Genomic DNA, 21,523 nt, shown 5'->3' with positions numbered 1-21,523 from the left:
GGACCAATTATTGAAGGACATTACTCGGGCCGCTTTTCATTTCCCGCTTACGTTCCGTAGCAACTATAAGTGAGTTGCAGGCTAAGAAAGACAAAATATATAGTACAATCGGCACAAGGATACCTCCGATCGTTTCCGGTCATTCCACCGCACGGAATTTGAATTTGGCCATTTTACGGTCAAATTCGAATTTTGCTCTTTTTGTCGTCTCTTAGCGCCATCTAGAGACCGAAATTGGAATCTTTATTTGTAAATTTCATAATTGTGGTGGTGAGCAAATTTAAAAGATAAGGCATTCCTATCATTCTTAAATTTAAAATAGTATTTATAATTATTTAATTTTGTTAATTTATTTCTACGTCTTACCAGTTAAATCGGCAGTTTCTTTTAAAATAGTTACCACGCTTTCTTTGGGGTAACGTTGTCTTAATGAGCTATAGACGTTTAAAATTATGTTTTTATCTTTACTTTTTAGTTCCACATCGAGATATATATATATCGAAGTGGGACTATTGCTATGGACGGATTGTCGTTAAGTGTTGTGTGTGTGTTTGTTTGTTTGTTTGTTTGTTTGGTGTGGAAAGCAACGACACGGCAGATGGCGCTGCGAAAATAATTTGCAGTTTTGGCGAAACCGGGATTCAAACTCACAGTTCTCGGCCACTGAAGCTTCCCAAAATTTGTTCGGAACTTCTACTGTATTCTCGTCAGTTTTAGCGGCGCGGGGGGAGCTGGCTAGTTAAGTTGTCGAAATTCTCGTCCGTTTTTACGCCTTATTTTACGTATATTTTCGGAATTTAAGGTCAAGTGAACCTCAAACTTCACGTCGGGTGGTGGGTGGTGGGCACACTCGCTTAAGATGCCTCGCTCGAAAGTGAGTACTCGAATAAACGAGCTCGAAAATTTTAAATGTTCGGGTGGTGAGCAGTGGTAGGTGGGCACACTCGCTTAAGATGCCTCGCTCGAAAGTGAGTACTCGAATAAACGAGCTCGAAAATTTTAAATGTTCGGGTGGTGAGCAGTGGTAGGTGGGCATACTCGCTTAAGATGCCTCGCTCGAAAGTGAGTACTCGAATAAACGAGCTCGAAAATTTTAAATGCCCTCTTCCCCATATGTACTTATAAATGCTCTAAAAGCCCCACAATGAGATACTTATTTTCTTATTTAAATAAATCAACAAGAGACATTAACAAACTTCATCACTCGTTACACCAAACAAAAGGTTCAAGACAAACTACGAGTTCAATCCACACTGACGAACTTCCTTTTGGGTAATAAAAGCAATAGAACCATAGAGAAACAATTATAAATTGAAGTCACTATCGGGAGAAGGTATTATATTATTAAGAACACGCGTACGCTTAAAAAGTTAAAGCATTGAAGACTCTATTTCCCTTCACACACTTACGTACCGCCATTATTAATTATTGGACTACTATACTCATCCAAAAACTAGGGGCATTCGAGCATATGTAGTTTTATATCTATGAAGGTAAATTTTTATTACGATAATCTTTGCCGTATACCATTCGCTAAACTTAGGTATATTAACTTACAAGTTCACGTAAAGACTACCCGTTTATAGCTCTACCACAAATAGATCGAAATTTAAAATATAGCTTTTTGTCAAATTACCTTGCAAGTTAAGTCAATAAATGACCTCAACAGCTTATGAATTGGTTTGCCCACCCATGTATCCTGAGGGTGGGCGGTGGCCTCTCTTTAACATAGGATGGTAAATAGTATATCTAACTATAGGAAATCACATGGGCTCAGCAGTTTTTATATTAGTTTGCCCACCCGGGTCTCCTGATGGTGGGCGGCGTCCACCCTTTCACTTAGGGTGGCAATTTATATATCCAACGATAAGAAATCACAAAGCCTCAAAAGCTTTGTATTAGTTTGCCTACCTGTGTCTACTAAGGGTGTATGGCTTTGCCCATTCGAATACACTGATATGGAACTAATATTACGGCCTGGGCCGACTTGTTAACAATAAACCTTTATCGTGCTTTTTATAGTAACCTCTTGGGCTATTTAAAATATTTGGAGCTTCAATTATCGAACCTTCTTTAGCTGCATTCAGTAATTAAACTCATGACAACATGAAATTAAAAAATAGATTCCAATTTCGGTTCCTAGATGGCGCGAAAAAACGATGAAACTCACGAAATTTGAAATTGACCGTAAAGTGGTCAAATTTAAATTACGCGCGGTCGACTGGCCGGAAATGGTCTGAGGTATCCTTGCGCCGACTGTACTATATATTTTGTCTTTCTTAGCCTGCAACTGACTATAGAGATGGGGTTAATTCGCGATTCTCTCTCAAGGAAGCGCAGGCTTCGACTTCAGGGGCAAATAAAACGTCACGTGACCACCGTATCTCCACGTGTATTTAAACTAAGCCAGCCTGCGATTTTTTAAAGGTCTTTTGGCGATTTAACAAGCGGTAAGTAATTAAAAAACACATTATACCTTTATTAAAAACGTAAAATAAAATGTTTGAATATTTATCTCGAGAGCAGACAGTATTTTATTTATAATAGTTCCGAAATTCGCCAATAGAGGGCAACAGTGTTTCGAGTGTGACAACTTCTCTTGCCCCTGAAAACTCCGTTTTTACCCCTCGATACAGCTGTCAAACTTTGGAGATAGCGTGGTAATTCGTCCATGGTATTGGGAACTAGCGTCATTCAATCTATTTTGCGGCTATAGGAATCAAGCGATTTTTATAGACGTAAAATATATTACGGCAACCTCCCGGTGTGTAGTGGGGGGGTAGGAGAAAAGGAAACTTTTCGTGCTAACATGGTTGCCATAATAATAGATAATTTATACCATGTTTCACGATTATGATGACTCATTAAATTAATAATTTGCGTTAATCGAGCATTTGGTCGGGGGGTTGGAATAATGTAGAAGGGAATTTGGTGTATATAACTGAAAGCCTTCACACTATGCGCGCCAAATTTTACGTGTTAAACAAAAGATAAAGTTCCGAAATATACAAAAAATGTCAATAAGAAAAAAAAACTGTACAACGTAAGAGTCAATCGACAAAGGTTCTCACACAGGGTAAGAGTTATGGACGAATGGCCTTTCGCAGAATGTCACAAGTGGCCTCAATCACACCATGGGACCCGGCCTAGATCCCCGTTAGTACGCCAACCAATGTTTCTGGAAGACCCTTCTGACGTAAGGTGAACCTGAGTAGGTTCCCAGCACCTGCATTGGAAGGGCAGTCAAAAAGGATAAGGGAGGCATCCTCACGCGCGCCACACCGAATATAGGAGTCGGTGGGGCTCAGTCGAAAACGATGTAGCAAAGCCTTGGTAGGAAGTCTGCCGCAACCGAGGGCGCTTTTGGAATCCGAGCCGATTACTAGCGGCCCGTAGAGATGAGACGACGCGTAGGAAAGAGCCATTTGGATAGCGAACAACTCAATCCTATTGATGGGGTGCCCAGAATCTAGGAACGATTTCGCACCGACTTTCAGAGCAGGAATCGCGAAAGCCGCACCTGTCCCTCCCGAGTCTGGCGCGAGTGAGCCGTCAGTGTATATCACCTTCGCGTTCTTGGCGTAAGGTTCGAGAGTCACGGAGAAAATCTGGTGGAGTGCGTCCGAACTATGATCCTCTTTATGAGCTGTGAGCCACCGCGGCACAATCGTCGCTGTTTTAGGTTCCCATGGCGGGGTTGACTTGAGGGGAATGTGCCGCCTGGTGGAGTGGAATAGCCAGGTTAGATTGTGAACCTGAGCCAATCGCCACGCCCGGAGAAGAAAGGGGAGCCTGCCCAGAGGAAAGTGGTGCTCCAAGATCTCCAGGGCAGCTAGTGTCTTCATCATGAGAGCTGGATAGAAATCCGGAGTATCAACAGCTCCGCACGGAGCCAAAGGAAGTCCAATAGTACTCTCCTAGCACTCAGCGGTTGAATAGCTGCCTCGGCTTCCATCAACCTGATAGGCGTTGATGGCGGAACTCCTAAAATAACTCGAAGAGCCGCATTTTGGACCTTATCCAACTTGGCGAGCAGGGTTGCCGACGCTGACGCATAGATAGGGCTGGAATAGTCCAATCGAGAGCGGATAAGGTGGGTGTATAGCAGCCGTAGAACGCCACGGTCCACCCCCAAAGTAATCGCTGAGACTGCCCGCAAGAGGTTTAAACGCTTCACCGATATGTGGTTTCCAGGAAAGGCCCTCATAAATTACTAGTACTTCTAAATACCTGTAGGCTGGAAGTTGAGGCCCCATGTGACTCCGTAGGCTGAAATATTAACTAGAGTGATTTGCATAGTCTCGTACAGAATGTGAAGACTCCGACCACTAATCCATGCTGTGATATCATCCGCGTGTTCCCCTTTGCAAATCGCCCGACGAAAAAGCGGAGGGATCCCGGCCAGCATGACGCTTAAGAGAACTGGACTGATAGAGGTTCCCTGGGGAACGCCTCTCGTAACAGTTAAAGGCACCGATTAACTCTGACTTCGGACGTCCAGGAAACTTGCCACCCAACGGAGGAGATTGCCCTGAAGGCCGTAGCTTTGGAGTTTATATAAAACCGCTTTGTGATGGACGCTACCGAAAGCGTCCTTAAGGTCTAGGAAAACTGCAAGAAAATGCTGACCTGTGGACTTGGCGCATTGTGCTGCCGTTACAAGCCTGATTGTGTTGTCTGTTGCTCGAAGGCCTCTCCGGAAGCCGGATTGTTCTTGTGGAAGAACGTGGTTAGTCTCCAAGAACCCAACCAGCCGGGCCAGAACCAGTTTTTCATAAATTTTCGCAAGGTTCGGAAGCAGAGAGATATCTCTGTAAGAGGTTGCATCGGTCGGAGACTTTCCCGGTTTCAAGATTGGGTGCAAGATGGCTTGTTTCCACCTCGAGGGCATGATTCCCGCTTCCCAAAAATCGTTGTAAAGAGCCAAGAGTGCCCTACGGAAAGCAGGAGTGGTGTTTTTGATTATTAAATTCGACACGTTGTCCACTCCCGGAGAAGTGTTATGTAATCCTGTAACGGGTTGGAGGTGTTAACAAATTAGTTCTGGAACATAAACCTGATCCAGCCTAAGGAGCGGTTGGGGATGGATATCGGCCCCGGCTGAAATAGCCAGACACTCCGCAACCTGCTGCTGATCCGTGATTACTTCATCTTCGGTTTTTAACGTAAAAAATTTTCAGGGACTACTGCCAGTCTTGAACCACTTGGCATTGGACCAAACTTGAGTCAGCGGTGAACGCGCATGAAGCTTGTCGCAGTAGGCTCTCCAGCTGTTTCGTTTCGTCTCCCGGATCAGCCCATTGTAAAGGGCCCTTTCCTTCTTGTAGGCGACCAGGTCCAACAACAGACCGGAGCGCTGTGCTTTGCGACGAGCCCGACGCAGTGGCGGCCTAAGGGGGGGGGGGGTGGGGGGCGATCCGCCCCGGGTACCAGGGCAGTAGGGGGTGCCATCGGAGAAGCTCGAGGGGGGTTAAAATTAGAACGATTAAACTTGAAGAAGACGGACCCGTGAAAACGTCTGCACGGTCCTGGGGGTGTCACAAAACACTGCCGCCGCCCCGGGGACCCAGCCTTCTTAAGCCGCCACTGGCCCGTCGGACTGTCTTGGATTTGTGTGAGCAGTGGTTGTCCGACCACGGAGGCTGCCTAGGAGTCGACCCTCCACTTCCCTTTGACATAGGGATGGACTCCCTGGCCGCTTGGAAAAGGAGTTCTTGCGCCGACTGCACAGTCAAGGGGGCGTTGCCAAGGTCATGCCTTTATTTCTGAAATATAACGGTCAGTGAGCTTAGATGGCGCCATGCACTCCACGAGGGATCGTTTTTTTGTGCTAAAAACGAAAAAAATGTATCTGCGCATGATCAAATATCAACGAATCCGGTGTTGCCTCCCTGGATAGCTTCCAGTTTCGAAGAAGCAGCCACGGTTAAAAATTGCACACCCGTTTACTTTATCGTCTATTGTAAGTCTATTTTAATATTCATTAAAGATATCGAAATTTAATTGTTTCGCGTTGAGGCGATGATGTTCCGACACCAGCACCATCCACGGCAATCGTGTCTCTCCTCGGGTTATACTTCCTTGCTGTTAGTGACGTCATCTGGGAATCGTCTACTCGTCGCTGTAAATGTTAGCCCTTGTTGTATTTTATTGTTTTTTATTAAACTTTTTATAACAGTTAATGTTATGATATAGACAGTAATTGTTGGTTATTTGGATTTGAAAATGTAAGTAAACTTTAAATCATAATTTAAAAAAGTTTATTTAATTCCAAGCTCAACCTAAACTTTTTAATGTAATTTTTAAATATATTGCGTGTTAAATGGGCATTCAATATTTATTAGGTAATTGTTAAGTTAACTACGGTTATTGGACATTAAGATCGGTAACAAGTAATACAGTTTCAGTGAGTCAACAGACAACAGTCAGATAATGGGCCCCTAAGTGGTAAACACAAAATATATATCAATGTATTTTTATTGTAAAAAATATATTATCTTTATTATACAAAGAATTATTTTTATTAAATAATGAGAGACATTCTACGGTTTTCTACCTTTGCCTTTTTACCGAATTCTTCGACCACTAGAATTGGATTTTCTCTAAGCTTATTGCAATATTTTCCGTGATAGAAATAATACTTATGTTAAAGTAAAGCGCATCGAAAAAATCGTTTCCTGACATTTTGAAATCAACTTTGTAGGGTTTGGATTAAGATATAAGTGTTTGGTATTTTGAAACCCAAACTACAAAATGCACCCTTGGTTTCCAATTGTGCCGAATTTTTATTAACTCAAGGTGCCCTACCTAATCCTTTGCGCGGGCCCGGCCGGGCCGTCGCGCTAATGTCAGTCAGTCTTTTAGATAACGAATACTAAACAAATAATTTTTGTTAAATGGTTAATAGAATAGTTATTTAATTCGGACAGTGAGATTTTGAGAAGGAGTGAATCAATGTCAAAAAAAGCCTAGTGGATCTCAAAATCGAAAACCTGTAGCGTTCAACTATTTCGCAAGAAACACTTAGCTCTTTAGCTCTACTCGCTATTTATTAAACCAAATCAGTTGGGAGGAGACAATAAATAAAAAATATATTTGCTAAATCTAAAGGTAGAAAAGTAGCATTTTAAAATAAAACTACCATTTAAATCCGTTACTTTCATTCTGACTGTATTTTCTTAAACGTTAAATTAAACGTACGCATTATGCCTAATAAATGCGCTGTAGATAATTAATTAAATAAATAAATAAATACAAATCTTGGATATTAAATGAGTCTATCAAACCATGGACACTGTATCTCTAACCGGGCGGGAAAAGCTGTAGGTTCCACCATACAAAATCATCTGCCACTGTCACCGTCTCTCTGTAAAGGGGGGGGGGGGAGGTTGAAGAATTTGGAAAGTTTTGGGCTGTCAAGGCCATATAAAACGTTCCGATTGAAATGGGGGTTTACATTCTTTCGAATGACCTTGACGGCCCTGCGAAGCGGGTATGGCTGACTATTTCAGCTGATACGAAGTACGACGCAAACGGACAGTGAGGGGGTACCTCTTTTAGGTTAGAGATACAGTGTCCATGATCAAACACGGGGGCGTACCGAAGAGGGTCGGTTGGGGGGGGGGGGGAGCTGGGGGTTTTTCCAACCCTATTTGAAGGGTTTCTCAGAGATATTTCCAAAGGGGGGGGGGTGCTAATAAAGGGTTCACGGAGATTTTTTTCAAGGGGGGGAGGTTCTGACGGAAGTCCTCACCGTTTGGCTAAGTGGGCCTCGATTTGCCAACTCTCCAAATTATTGGGGGGGGGGAGTTCTCCCTTGTCCCCCCCAAGGGTACGCCTCAAAATCGCTACTTCAATTGGTATCCCAGTGGTTTCATCCAGAACATACACGAAATGCTAAGTTTTCCACCCCCGCCCCCCTTCGCTCCTCGGGTTCCATTGGGCGGCCACTCGGAAATTGCCCCCGGGCGAAAGTCGGCTTAATCCGGCCATGCCTGAATTACTTAAAAATCCCAACTAAACCTCCCCTTCTACGAAGTCCCTTTCTTTCACACTAACTCAAATTAGGAGATAAGGGAAGCAAAGGGGTGGAAATCCAATGTCGAGTAAAATAAAAATTAAATTGAATTAGGTTACTAACCATGTCAGATATTTGTAAATCAGGCCCGGAACATTGAGTTAAAATTTCAAAGCTCTAGAGCTAACCGTTCTCGAGTTTTTAGGAACATGACATACAAATAAATAAATAAAAGGACGAACTTTAAGACTTATAGTTTTAGATTCATGATTTTATGCTACCTGCTTAAATGGAATACGGGCACGAATAAATATTATCGCCTTCTTGGCGAACTTGTTTATCTACTAATAGCCTTGAAAAAGGCTCGACGAGGATTCCGTTGGAGACGAATTGCCCGCCAAATCCAGGATGTGAGAAACATTTACCGGCTCTATTACTTCACCTAAAGATGTTTAGTATACAAATTACTCCGCGTAGGGATATTTACTTATTCATAAAGCATATTTTTCAGATGAAATAGTATCAGAAAATTAAATGTCTTTTTCAATTTTTATTCCCAAACATTTGTAGTAAATCATTTGGAGCATGCGTAGGAACAAGTTTCAAACGAAAAGCAATAACAAGATAGGTAGATTAATACATCTTTAGTATGAGATATATTTTATTCTTCTGGTTTTCTGAAAACTATCGTCTTGTTACCCTTCTGGTTTTATATTAATTACAGTATAAATGAAGTCAGATCAAATCGAACCGTCTGTGTTTCTGAGCTCTGAGCTCTGAGTTCTGTTTCCAATTAGACATTTTTACGACCGCGAATCAAACGAAATTAAACCCTTGCATAGGTCGGTGTTTTTCAACTGCTTAGTTTTTCCTGAGGAATATTTTCCCCGCGACTCTGTTAAAGATTGCGCTAGGCGACGCTAGTGGACTTTCCGGGGTCTATCAGTTCCGTATTAAGGCAATGGTCAAATGCGCCCTGGTATTTAATGTTCATAACCACATTGGCGTCAATAGAGTCGAAAAGTATCTGAATTTGTTTAGGGGCTACAAATTCTACTTTGCACTAACGGCGCGACGCATGATTGACGACAAGAGTGCCTTTTTACAATGTATCGATTAATTCGAAGGGAATGTTTTGCACAATAATGATAAAATGTCCTTCTATTGTTCGTCTGCCTATCGTGCACATTATCACAAGCTTTCATTCGCCGTTTCGATCATCTACCTCGACGGAACAAAATTAATGTCTGCTAAAATATTTAAAGGGAGTTCTGGGGGTTACATATTGCTCATGTTTTGATGGTTTGGAATTTGTTATTCATTTAGAAATTTTATATTTTATTTTCCCTCCTCTCAATATTTCTCGTTTCAACATCCCAACCCGCTAATTTACAAAAATAATGTCCTTCGAAACGAGTAGCAATCTCGAATGGAATAATTCCTTTGCAACGAAATTCCTGGAGTTTTGGCCTTAACAGCGCTAATTTAGAAATTACACAAATTAGTTCAAAAGTTTTCCGCTTAGAGGCGTTGAAGCTTTGTCTCACGCCGAAATGTGTGCACGACGATTCCGAACAAACCTTGTTATTGATATGGCAAGAAAGTTATAGAAATAAGAATACCAATCCCTGTTTTAATTTGGTATTTTCCAAATAACCAGAAGGTCGATTATTTTGTTAGGTATTTTTTAAATATGAACGATTTTCGAAATGGAATTTTCATACAATCAATGAGACAGCATTATGTTGCTGCCGGTTGAACATTTATTTGAAATTTGCGCCATCTTTTTTCTGATTCCAAGTTAGATGCCCTTTACGCTTTCCTACATAGCTACGCTTTCCACCTCTCGTCCGCCATAACTTATTCTTCCCATTACGCGTAGTATTCGCCCGGTCCTTGCCATTTCTTGAGATGATGATACGGAGATAAGGGGTTGAAATGAGAATAACCAAATTAACCTACGGTTATAAACTTTAATTTGTTCTTGATATTGTTCATCATTTTTTTTAAATGTAGCCTTTATTATGCCCTATGGTCTTCATCGAAGAAGTGTGCTAGTTAGAAATATTAATCCAACTTACAGTAAATCCAGAAAAGGAAACGTCACACAGAGCATCGGCGTTTACTTTTCGCAATATATACCATTCGATAAAATCTTAACTTGCATACTTACTTTGCGTCGCTGCAGCCTTGATCTGTGAGGGGGCGAGCTTGGACGAGAACCTGTCATTGCACCGCGATGGGTTTGACTTCAACCTTCTTCTGCAAATTGCATTGGATAGGGCGTATAATTTATGGTAGCGGGGTCCTGCGTACGCGCTCGACCCCAAGCAAATAAATTGAAAAATTAAACTGGCAGTTAGAAAGTGCAGCATTCTTCCGAGACTACCTAACGTGTCTATTTAGAAAAACGATATCACGGTATGTCCAACAATATTCAGAAAAAGTGGTTCGGTTCTAAAAATTTTGTCGCGTGATAATTTTGAAATAAGAGTAACGTTAATTTATTTTGTATAAGAGATAGAACGCGAGTCGCTGTCTCATTGAAAGCGTTGGGTGAGCCTTACCATCAACATATTTTCACTTGGGGTAAGATCTATTGTTTGACTTATTATCGCCTAAAATCGAGAAAACGAAAGATGTTCAAAAGCTGGAGCGCTCGGTTACGCTAGTTTTTAACTCCATTTTCATGTTCTTGAGGGTCGATTGGAATAGGAAAAGTGTGAACTAATTTTCGTCCAATAGTTAAACGTTACAGCCGTGCAAATTATTTTACGGAAATATACGTTTCAATAAATCATCCTCCAATGAAATCGCCCAAAAGTAATATTTCCGAGAGCCAAGACCTGCATGTCACTGTTTATATAGTGCTTGTTAAAATAATGGAACTTTTCCACCTTTACGGCAGCAACAAGCGTTCCCTTTTAACCAGGTAGCTTTTTTGACATATTAAAGCTTTGCAAAAACACGACGTTCTGTTTACAGGTGAAAAGTTTCCATTATTTCAACAAGCACTATATAAACAATACCTTGCGGATCCTGGCTATCGGAAATATTACTTTTGGGCGATTTCATTGGAGGATGATTTATTTAAGCGCCTATTGGGTTAAAACTAATTTCAAATTGAGTAACGCCAGGACATTGTTAAGCTAATATTTTAAAAGTGCGACTCGATAACAAATCTTACTTGACATATAAATGTTAGAAGCCATAAACGTCAGGAACTGATTAATTTAATATAATGTATAAACATAAGTAACATAACACGCCTAAGTATGACATTAGGAAAATGTTCTACTACATCCTTTCTTCACAGTGACGTCAAAATTTTTTCGAAATAGCGCCACTCGGTAGCGGCGGCATAAACTAATCTAACCCAACTTCCGGGAACGTGATTCCCGCGGTTTTGAAAACCGTCATTTTTAGACTTAAGGCGTATAGCCGCACTAATTTCGTTTTCGCCACGGAAACTTTAACAACGGAAGAAATTAAAGAAATGGTATGTATTATTTCCCCAACAATATTAAATCTTTATATCGGGCAAATGGTATTATATTAGAAATTCACCAACAACTCGAAATTTGTGGATCACTAGTGTAGTATATTGAGAAGATCAATCTCATTGATGTTTATCAATGTTGTGCACCAAATACTGCAGACATTAAAAAACCTTCAGCTTGTTACGTTTTTAATGTAAAAAAGTTTCTCTTTTAGTTGACGAATATTTTATCACAACTTCTTCCAGATTTTTACTATTATAATTTGAATATACTTGTATTTTGTACCTGGGTGAATGCCTGGTTTTGTCCGCTGTGATCAAAATAAAAATGAATTGATGAATTAAAATGTAAGAATTAACCTTTTTCAAACTTCTGGAATAACTTTTATAATTGCTAATTACGCAATAAAAATATTTTTTCAGTTCAAACTGAAAATAACCCTAATAATATTTAGGTATAATTTTCCGATAGAGTTAGGCCTAATTAGCCGACTACCATAACGGCCATTTTATTTCTTACATTTCGTACCTCATAATATTTTGTAGCGCTATATGATTGGCTAAATTTTAACTCTGACTCCTTTTTGATGACCAATAAAAAAATCAAATCCCAAAGAGTATTAAACTTCCGGGTGAAGAAAGGATGTAGTAATAGAAAATGCACGAGCAAGGCTACAAGTGTCATACTTAGGGGTATTATGTTACTTATGGTATAAATAATTGAAACTAAAAAGGTAAAAAAGAAAGAAATAAACTGTAAAAAGATAAAATATAAATCTAATTCATATTTTGTGCGACTAAAAGGAAAACTGGCGTGCCTTTCTTTAAATTTGTATTTAGTTACGTGTAGATTTCAGGCAACGATAATTGATTTATGAAATGATTTTAAAGCTTTAGAAAGAAATAGAAATATCGCTCCCTACACTGGAAATTTATAATAACAAAAGCTAATTAACAACAAATGAAATATGTGAGTGACTGTCTTTCGTATCAGGGGTAATTATATACAGATGGTTTTGTCGTTCATTAGGGCCTAAGGAGCCATTTATCCAGTAAGTCAAGAAAGGTTTACTACTTCGACCAGGAGATTTCTAAAGAAGTTCTGAACAAATATAAACCGCGTCGATCTATACTCAAATCATCTATAGCCACGACAAGTAAAGTAAGTGGACATCAATTAACATTAATAATCATACGCGTAGTTCATTAACCTATCAGAAAATGGCGTTAGCCATTGTTTTAGTGCCGCTAATTCTAAATGGCCGTGACCACAGAACAAAAACTGACGGACTTTGCACTCAAGCTCGTAAACAAAAATCAATCGTTATTCTTTGATTACGTATTATTTTAAAACAAGATTGTCAGATTCTTTTTAAGAAAGGTGCCGTTGCTATATGAAATTCAACGATATTAACGAATCCTGTACCTACATTTAATATAATACTACAATACAAACCAATAAACACAGATAAAGCTACAGCTTCCATTCCTGAAGGTCTATATTCCATGATTTAGGTTATTCACTCGTTTTTGGATATATTTGTCTGGGGTCGAGCGCGTACGCAGGACCCCACTACCATAAATTATACGCCCCATCCAATGCAATTTGCAAGAGATAGTATTCAAACACATCGTGCTGCAATGATGAGTTCTCGTCCAAGCCCGCCTCCTCATAGATCGAGACCGCAGCGGCGCCAGGTAAGTATGATCCCTTCGATTTTATTGGGCCATTTATATGAAGAAAGGTTAATGCAAATGCCCTACGCATCGTCTCATTTTCTCGAATTAATGTATGTTAAATTATTTTTCTAACTAGCAAATGCTATTGCTATGTACAGTAGTGCATACTAAAGGTTGCTCTCAAAGAATGATGATGAATGTGAAAATAACAATAAGGGTTTCTAACCTTTGGTAATTCCCATTTCAAGCACCAGTTTTCGCGTCATCGGATTCAGGAATGCCCAGGACAGGGCGAATACTACTCTTGAGAAGAACACGTAATGGTGGACGAGAGGGGAAAGTAGTGCGATGTAGAAAGACGTAAAACGGCTGGGTAACTATGGATGAGGCGTCTCACTTCGAATCAGAAAAAAAAAACATAACAAAATCGTCTATCGGCTTTAAAGCATTTTCTGGATGAATGTTTCAGTGAGACCCTTGGTCAACGTCGAATCTTGCTGAATTATTTTCTTCGGCCATTGCTAATATTGTAAAACGCCTGAGTTCAACGCACCAAAATTTCAACGTGCCCAATTATTTGCATTTTGTGTTTTCGTAATATAGCATATTTCTACATGAATCAATATAATTATCAATCAAACCATTAAGTTAAGCTACTGCAATTTATGTTCGCTACATTCTTGGCTTGTGGTGACATCATTACTTCGAAACCCGAAACGGAAAAAATCCGTTCTGCGTTACTGAACGCAGCCGTGATGTACGTTAGTTAGCACTTTCGCCTCGCAGCAAGAGGAGCCGGGTTCGATCCCAGCTAGTGGCACTGGGTGAAAATCCGCAACCACTCCTTCCGCGTAGAGTTTGTAAGTTCTCTCCCCACTGGTTAAAGGGGTTTTCCACCGAGATCTTCGGTTTCCCCTTCCCATAAAAACTTGCTGAGGTTAACGGTAATAGTTAATGTAGGGTGCTGTTGGCTCGCGTGGCATGAAAGGCTTGCCACCACCCTCCTACGCATTGTAACCCGGCCACCTGTTACTTGATCACGCACAAGCAACATTGCTTATGTGGTCGAAGGTGGTGCCTTGGGTATTAGCTCTATTTAAAAAAAAAATAGCCAGAGATCATTAGCCATGACTGAAAAGAACCACTTGACGGGTGAAGGACTAATAAGAAATTTTAAAAGTCACACTTTCTTCTACTCGTGATCACTTCAAATGGAATGGGTCAACCCTCTTGGCGTTGAATATTTGGAGAAAGTTCTAAGCGGAGATTGGCATTTTTGCACGAAGAAAGTCTTCGCACTAAAGATGAAAAAATGGAATCAAGGCTGTTTGTTTTATTTAGATAAACGTCAATATTTATAGTTAAAAACAAGTATTCGAAGAGCGGGAAACCATCACGATTTGCCTACCCGGGGAAAATTTTAACTCATTGATAATTAGTTAAATAATAACTGGACCATCCGGTATCAGGTTCCAAATTGTTTTTGATATTTTAACAAGTATGAATAAACAGTTCTTACTATATTTTGTTATAAACTATAATTATTAAAAATTAAATGCTATTTATGGGACCGGGTTGAAATGATTGTGACCAATTTTAAGTGAAATTCATTAAAATGAACAGATGATAACATTTATAAATTGACTATTTAATTGATCACATTGATATTGAAATGAACAGTTAATAATAAAAATGATTGGTTATTAATCATAATGAGTAATATATAATTACTGGGAAAATTTATTTTGAAGTTAAGCTGATTACTTTACCGTTATGTGGTAGTGTGGCCGAGCGGTCTAAGGCGCTGGTTTAAGGCACCAGTCTCTGCGGAGGCGTGGGTTCGAATCCCACCGCGGCCAAAGAATGGTTTGGTTGTTAAAAACAGTTTGAGTAGGATCGCACCACCCGCGGAATATCTTCTGCCTTTTTATCTCCGACACCCTTTCCCCGGTGGGGGGTTAAAAGGATCCCGCACTCACAACAGGGGAAGGCATAGGGGTCACCAAAAAACTGGTTTTGAAGCACACTGCAAGTCTGGATTTTATGGGACTGATATTGATGGCCGTTCCTCGATCCGAGAGCAAGGTTAACGATCTCCTTTGCTCTAATTCGAACACGAGCTAAAACTTCAAATCCTCCGCGCGTGTTATACGTAAAGAGAGTCGATTTTTATCCATATTAAACTAACGAATTTTGTGGGCACGTGCCGTATAGAAATTATTCCCAACTTTTATAATGTTGGCAACTTTTTATTTAGAATAATTGAAAATGAATAAATAAATAAAAAAAATAGTAGTAACGGGAAACGTGAACGCCAGAAAGGCATGGAAATATTCCATGGTCGAGCGCGGGGATCGGAACTCCCTGGCCAGACAAGTCTCGAATACCCAAAACACGATCTCAGAGTGACCGTGGAATTAATAATAAAACTAAAATAGTCAATCAAATTTTGAAAACATCCGAATTCCACGTTACAAGCTTAATGGTGCTACGACTGTGTCAGAATTTATAGCCCGGTGTACCTAGTAACAGAGACCATACCACCGGAGGTCTATCATCATAGTGCACTACGCCAGCGTCGAACCAGGCCGGACAGGTGACCAATCCAGCATGGGTAGCAGTACCCTACTACTGATGGTCGCACCTTTGACGCAAGCCACTCAACCCAGCAGAAGGGGAGCAATGGGTGGACCATTTCCCACTTCGCACACAGCAGTGGGATTTAGAGTGGATGCTGTAGCAACTCCAGCCGACACCCTACCTACTAAGAGTCAAACCCTTTGGAGTTAGCTCCTAAAGGGGAACGACGAGCACACAGCAGCCCAAGTAACCCGGCGTGACTCCAAAAGGCCGGGAAACAGGACCGCCGTGTCCTCATACGGAGGCCCGTCGCCCCACAGTGGGCTACTCAATCCGCCGAGGTGGCCAGTTTGCACGGATAACACTAATATTTCTGTGAAAGAATACACTTTTGTGTTTCAAAAGCTAATCAAAGCGTTAAATAAACTTCACAGCATCATCATTCATAAATACTAATAATAATATTTTATTTTATTTTTACACAAGATAGAAAACAAAATTACCAGTGGAGTGTACCACTGCTACTGCTAGGACTTAAATAATTAGTATTTACCAAATTATCAGTGGTGTCTGCTACTGCTAGGACTCGTAAATTCATAACAAAAAAGGGAGAGTCCATTAATTACGGGAGGCGATTTTTGAGATTTTTCGACCCCCTCCCCCCTTGGTGAGCTGTCGTGAGATTTGGCGTATTCAAAAAGCGTATTTTTAGTGTAAATACGTAAATCTGTGTTTGATTGCGTTGGATTTATTTAAAAAAAACATAATTTGCTTAATTATTTATATTTAAGACTAGTTAAGACTAGTATTATATAGACAGAACGTAGTCTAGAATCACAGTGAGAAAATCGAACAATAAAATACTTAAATTTTAAGTAAGGAACTATTAAAATTCGTAAAAGAAATATTTATTCTAATTCAGTCCACGGGGACTCATGTGTGGTCTTAAGAGTGACTACTGGAACCAACATGTCCATGTGATTTTCAGTACAATCATCTGCTCCTTCAACCTCGCTCTGATTTAGCCCCTTTAAACCGTTGTCGCTTGCACACAGAAGCTCAGTAACTCGGCGTGTGACAATCCGTGAAGGGCACACTTTGCGCGCTGGTGCAGGTGGTGCTCTGTGGACCGCACGCCGGTGCTCTGCAGCTCTTGTGAGGGATGAAAAGTAGATACTGCATGAATTGCAGCATCTCTTTTTCTGATCACCACGTACACTTGCGCAATAGAGGTCATAGGGCATGCTGATGAAGGTGTGCAAGGGTTGAATTACTTAATTTAACCCAGTTTTATCGCAATTTTACACTGTTATTTGCAGAAAAAATTACGTGATATTTGCCGAAACCCCCCCTCTCCTCCACGTGAGATTGGGTGAGATTCAGCTCGATCCCCCGCCCCTAAATGCCTCACGTAATTTATGGACGCTCCCAAAGCTTAGACATAAGAAATTACCATAAAAGTATTGGAGCCGGCTCAGGAGCCGGTTTAAAACACTTGGAGCCGGAGCCGTGGTTCCAGATCCGGCTTCGGCTTTCACCGGAACTAAAGCCGAAGCCGACTGGAGCCGATAGGGTTTAATGCGGAGCACTAGTTTGAAAAAAATCCCAAATCCCTACCATGATTATTAATAAAGTTTAATTATTATTATTTTTATATCTGTTTAGGATAATTGATCAGTTCATTTTCTGTTTCACGGAGATGTTTCTCGAAATTGGCCATAATTGTGACATTGATTTAATAATAATCAGCTAATACCCACGGCACCACCCTAGGCCTAAGTCATCAATCGACTTTTGAAGCCATTAATTCAGGTGGTCGTGTTACAATGCGTTAGAGGGTGGTGGCAAGCCCTGCATGCCACGCGATCGAGCCATCAGCTCCCTACACTAACTATTACCGTTAACCTCAACAAGTTTTTATTGAAGGGGAAAACCCCTTTAACCAGTGGGGAGACAACTTGCAAACTCAACGCGAAAGGAGTTGTTCCGAGTTTAATAATATTTAAATTGGCTACCCAAATACTGACCCTTTTTGGTACTTTTTCCAAGATGAAATTACAATTCATTTCCGCAATTTATAGTTTAACACGTGCTGAGAACGTTGAAAAAAACCACGTGTCAATAGATTTAGCCATTAACGAGATGATCGTTGTTTTCCATGCGCTTGTACAGGCATTTAAGTGATGCCTAATGATCGCTATTTTAATATTCATTAAAGATATCGAAATTTGTTTGTTTGGTTTTATGCAACAAAATGTCGCGATGATAACATTTCGAGCTAAAGAACTCTGGATAAACAAGGGTAAAAACGCAATTTTTATTGAATTTAACGGTGCTTCCCCTTAACTGAAATATGGGCATGGAAGAAAATATGACACATTTGCATTTCTTTTTTATTAGTTCCCTTAGAGCCTAGCGCCGCCGACCAACGCTGCTGTCGCCGCTATTTTATTTGGCGCCGACCACCGCCGCCGAGTCATTTACTTTTCAGTGCCCACCGCCACCGAAAATTTGATCCCACCACCAAATTTCCAAAAAGGGGGATAAACATTTGACTCTTCCCGCCGCTGCCAAAAAAATTGAGAGCCGCCGAGAATTTTTGAAAAATTGTCTCGCCCCTACGCCGCCGGGTGATTTTACATCACGCCCGTCTTTGAACCAAATCGGCAATAAACACCTCGGGTACTCTCCTTGTCAGTGGAATCGTTATGTTGAATAGCTGAATTGCTGTTTGATGTCCAAGTACTTTTAATAAATAAATAATCATCACTAGATGGCGACCGCTAATCCGTGTAGCCTTAATATGATTTATCTTTAATTCTGTTTGTAGTACTATTTGCGTGGTTTATAATTTAATATTCTTTGGTCTTTCAATAAGAATATATTTGCATTATTTTAAATGTAGATACAGGATTCTTAAGTTTCTGAAATTTTTAAGTGGGCCGTGTAACCATATTTATTCAGACGCCTTATCCATTTGGTCACGTGGGGGTAGGAGTGTGCAATAACTGGTGGCTTTACCGGAAAGTCGGGGTCCAGCTCTTGTAACCAATAAGGGTGGTGGCGCACTGGGAGATGTTAGCTCTGATCAAACGGTCCTATCTCCACCTCCAACTTCGGTCAGGTTTGGGCTGGAAACTAAGCTTCGGCTCAGGCTAACGGAGAGGGTCCAGGCAAACTGGCCGCCTCGGCGTATTGAGTAGCCCACTGTGGGGCGGCGGGCCTCCGTATGAGGGCACGGTGGTCCTGTTTCCCGGCCTTTTGGGGCAACACCGGGATCTCCGGTGCCAGCTATGCCGGGTTATTTGGGCCGCTGTGTGCCCGTTGTTCCACTTTAGGAGCTCTTTCCGAAGGGTCTGGCTCTCTACTTACGTAGGTATGGTGTCGGCTGGAGTTGCTAAAGCATCCGCTCTTATTCCCACTGCTGTGTGAGAAGTGGGGATTGGACGTCCCATTGGTGCTCCTTCTGCTGGGTTGAGCCGCGAGGGGCTTGCGTCAAAGGTGAGACCGTCAGGCCTGGGGTAGGGTTCTCTCGCTGCCTTGGCTGTTTTGTCACCTGTCGGAGCTGTGGACGTCGGCGTAGGGCATTATGATGATAGACCTCCGGTGGTTTTAATCTTACCGGTACACCGGACTATAAATTCTGACACATGGTCTTTCAATAATAATATTGTTGCATTAATTTAAATGTAGATGCAGGATTCGTTAAGTGTCTGGAATTTTTAATTGGGACGTGTAATCACTTTTTTCCAGATTTCTTATCAATAAGGTCACGTGGGCACGGTGGGCGACTTCAACTCTCTGTTGCAAATTGCAATGGAATGGGCGTACAATTTATGGTAGCGGGGTCCTGCGTACGCGCTAAACCCCTAACTATTCAATTGTAAAACTAAACCGAAGCTTAATAAACCCAGCATATTTCTTAGCCCTAATGTGTTGAAGCCCAATAATTATCAGATAAAGTGGTATTGTTCGTAAGGTCGTGGCGCGTGGTAATTTTGAAATGCAAATTACGGTAATTTATTTTGAATAAGATTTTTGGTGAGATCTATTGTTTGACTTGAAAACGAAAAATATTCAAAAGCTGCAGCGCTCGGTTTTGTTCATGTCGTGTCTTTAAATTTCAATTGCTGAACTTCAGTCGAAATGTTTGAAATTAGGTCCAACAAGATCCTTCTCCAAACGAAAAACCAATTTCTGGGTATTCATCTTTTTGATGGTCCATTTCAAACAATGGTTGGCAGCAACTAAATAAAAAGAATTATAATTTAAAAGTAAGACGCAAAATAATAAATAAATAACCTTTTTTCCCGAACGACATCGCTCACACACCGCAGCTTGGTCATTCGTCTGTTCCTTGCCTACTTCTTCGGCTTTCAAATTTTTTCTTCAACAGCTCACTCTAGACCCGTCCCCAGGAAAACGTCATACCGGAAACCAGCCTGGCCAGATATTGCGATCGAGGGGGTCTAGGAGCTACAATTCATCCCCCACTTTTTCACTCCCTATTATAAATTATCTCTGGTTGTTTATTAACTACGTTGTTTTATTTTTCAATTGAATTGTTTGGGGTCGAGCGCGTACGCAGGACCCCGCTACCATAAATTATACGCCCCATCCAATGCAATTTGCAAAAGAAAGTTGGAGTCAAACCTATCGTGGTGCAATGATAGATTCTCGTCCAAGCCCGCCTCCTTATTGATCAAGGCTGCAGCGACGCCAGGTAAGTATGACTGTTGTTGTTTAATTGAGACATTTGTAATGGAGAAAAGTAAACTCGGATGCCCTACGCGACCTTTCTGTGTCGCGATATTTTACATGTTTAAGCCTTATTCCTAAATATCCGAAGCCTTTACTTTATAGGGTAGTACATAATAAAAGACCCGTTGATAAAATATTCAAAAACGTTGTTACTCCGCGTTGGCTCAGATGGAATTTGTGTTTCCGTTTAAGCTATTTAACGTGCGAATAATCAGCCCCAAAGGATATCAAAAGAGCCAAACATAAATATAGGATGAGCTTCATATCGTCCGCGTGGCCTAATGGATAAGGCGTCTGACTTCGAATCAGAAGATTGCAGGTTCGAGTCCTGCCGCGGACGTTTGTTTTTCCATCCGACGTAATGATTAGAATATTAAATCCAAAGATTGCAATCGATAAAGCTAGTCAAGTTTTTAACATAAGATCGGCTTCATCAATCTTTGAGGAAAATTCAAATGTCTTTCAGCTTATGTAAGGAAAATTAACATGGGGGTTGACGCTACGGGGAATTGACTGATTCCCTTCGTTCCTATTTCCTTAAAGCGGTTGCTTTGATAAACTTGAAATTTTACAGGCAGCTTCTGTAGTTTGTTATATAATCGCGTTATATTTTTTGATACAGTTTAATTTATATTTACGGTTAGAATTTTTTTTTTAATTATTATGGTTCTTATTGGGAACCAGATGGCAGTAGCGATACCGATGCCAAATAATTTAACCCTATCGAACTAGCCTCTCACGGGGTTATGTCTTTGCCTTCTCAGTAAAAATAGAATGGTGGTGGTTGATGTAATCGTTCGTTTTTTCTAAGACTTAGTTAGTCATTTAAATTTAATATATAAAGGTGAGTGTTTGTATATACCGGGTGTTTTAAAAGGTTATGCAAATATTTGAAGGAGTTGTAGGGGCTGAGTTGAGAAGTATGCCTGTTTTTTTTAAATTTTCCTACGATGAGTTAATAGAGCGCCAGAGAGCTTAAAAGTATG

The 21,523-nt window shown here is 40.7% G+C and overlaps 5 non-coding genes across 5 annotated transcripts; 3 read left to right on the top strand and 2 right to left on the bottom strand.

Moving 5' to 3' along the window:
• Window positions 1-10,182: 10,182 nt before the first annotated feature.
• Window positions 10,183-10,346, top strand: LOC149957722 (U1 spliceosomal RNA). Its single transcript, XR_016479582.1, has one exon. It is a non-coding gene; the product is annotated as a U1 spliceosomal RNA (small nuclear RNA).
• A 2,715-nt stretch (window positions 10,347-13,061) lies between these two features.
• LOC149957721 (U1 spliceosomal RNA) lies at window positions 13,062-13,222 on the bottom strand. The gene has a single exon (XR_016479616.1). It is a non-coding gene; the product is annotated as a U1 spliceosomal RNA (small nuclear RNA).
• Window positions 13,223-14,973: 1,751 nt separating this feature from the next.
• TRNAL-AAG (transfer RNA leucine (anticodon AAG)) lies at window positions 14,974-15,055 on the top strand. Its single transcript has one exon. It is a non-coding gene; the product is annotated as a tRNA-Leu (tRNA).
• A 5,288-nt stretch (window positions 15,056-20,343) lies between these two features.
• Window positions 20,344-20,507, bottom strand: LOC149957719 (U1 spliceosomal RNA). The gene has a single exon (XR_016479722.1). It is a non-coding gene; the product is annotated as a U1 spliceosomal RNA (small nuclear RNA).
• Window positions 20,508-20,804: 297 nt separating this feature from the next.
• Window positions 20,805-20,877, top strand: TRNAR-UCG (transfer RNA arginine (anticodon UCG)). The gene has a single exon. It is a non-coding gene; the product is annotated as a tRNA-Arg (tRNA).
• Window positions 20,878-21,523: the final 646 nt, after the last annotated feature.

The sequence above is a fragment of the Leiobunum rupestre genome, chromosome 2 (assembly GCF_980474605.1).
Source record: "Leiobunum rupestre chromosome 2, qqLeiRupe1.1.hap1, whole genome shotgun sequence".
In the NCBI taxonomy this organism is placed as follows: Eukaryota; Metazoa; Arthropoda; class Arachnida; order Opiliones; family Sclerosomatidae; genus Leiobunum; species Leiobunum rupestre.
This window is presented reverse-complemented; position numbering and strand designations above follow the sequence as displayed.